This window comes from Galeopterus variegatus, unplaced genomic scaffold (genome assembly GCF_000696425.1).
Source record: "Galeopterus variegatus unplaced genomic scaffold, G_variegatus-3.0.2 Scaffold8742, whole genome shotgun sequence".
Taxonomy (NCBI): Eukaryota; Metazoa; Chordata; class Mammalia; order Dermoptera; family Cynocephalidae; genus Galeopterus; species Galeopterus variegatus.
Window position 1 is genome coordinate 47,849 of NW_007734853.1, and position 1,001 is coordinate 48,849.

General features: G+C 35.2%; 1 pseudogene; it reads left to right on the forward strand.

Annotated features, from left to right (window-relative positions):
* Window positions 1-462: 462 nt before the first annotated feature.
* Window positions 463-1,001, forward strand: part of LOC103608721 — a 6,137-nt pseudogene continuing 5,598 nt past the window's right edge.

The window sequence follows — 1,001 nt, forward strand, 5'->3', positions numbered from 1 at the left end:
TTCTTCTAGGATTTTTGTAGTTTGGAGTCTTATATTAGTCTTTAAATCATTCCGAGTTGATCTTGGTATATGGTGAGAGGTATGGGTCCAGTTTCATTCTGCTACACATGGATATACAGTTTTCCCAGCACCATTTATTGAAGAGGCTGTCTTTTCTCCAATGTATGTTTTTGGTGCCTTTGTCAAAGATCAGTTGGCTATAAGTACTTGGATTGATTTCTGGGTTCTCTATTTTATTTAATTTGTTTTTATCTTAAGACCACTATTCTGGAGTCCTTTTTCGTCCTTCTCCAGTCTGGATTGGGTTGTTCTCTAGGATTGCTATAGGGCTACAATCATGGAGCTTTTCTTCACCAGCATTCTGGGATTCTCTTGTCTCTCACCTGTGTTAGCTTTCCTATTTCCTGGATCCCTGATTTTGATAGAGTCCAGCAACTCTTCAATAAGTTCCCGAGAACAAGAATGCGGTATGTAAATTCCTTGAAATATTACTTCCCTGAAAGTAGGTTTATTATTTCCACATGTGTTGTGAATAGTACACTGAGTGTATTGATTTAGCTTAGAAATAATTTACCCTCATAATTTTGAAGGCATTGCTTTGCTGTTTTCTGTCTTCCAGTGTAGTTGTTAAGAAGTCTAATTTTATTGAAAACTCAGTTTTTTAATATGATGTGTCCTTCTGCCTTTCTTTTTTCTGGAAGCTTTTAGCAGTTTCCTTTATCCCTAGAGTTTTGATTTTGCATGATGATGGCCTTCAGTGTGTGTTCTTTTTTATTTTTTTCCCCCACTATGCTAGTCACTCAATCTGGAAATTCGTGTTTGTCAGCATTTTAAAATATTATTTTGATTGATGTTGTTTATCTTCTATTTTCTATATTTGTTTCTTCCAGAACTCACTTGTTGGACATTACACCTCTTTATCAGTCCTCACATAACATATTGTGTCTCTTTTTTTCTAACTTTTTTTCTATTTTCCTACACTTTCTGGAAGACTTCCTCAA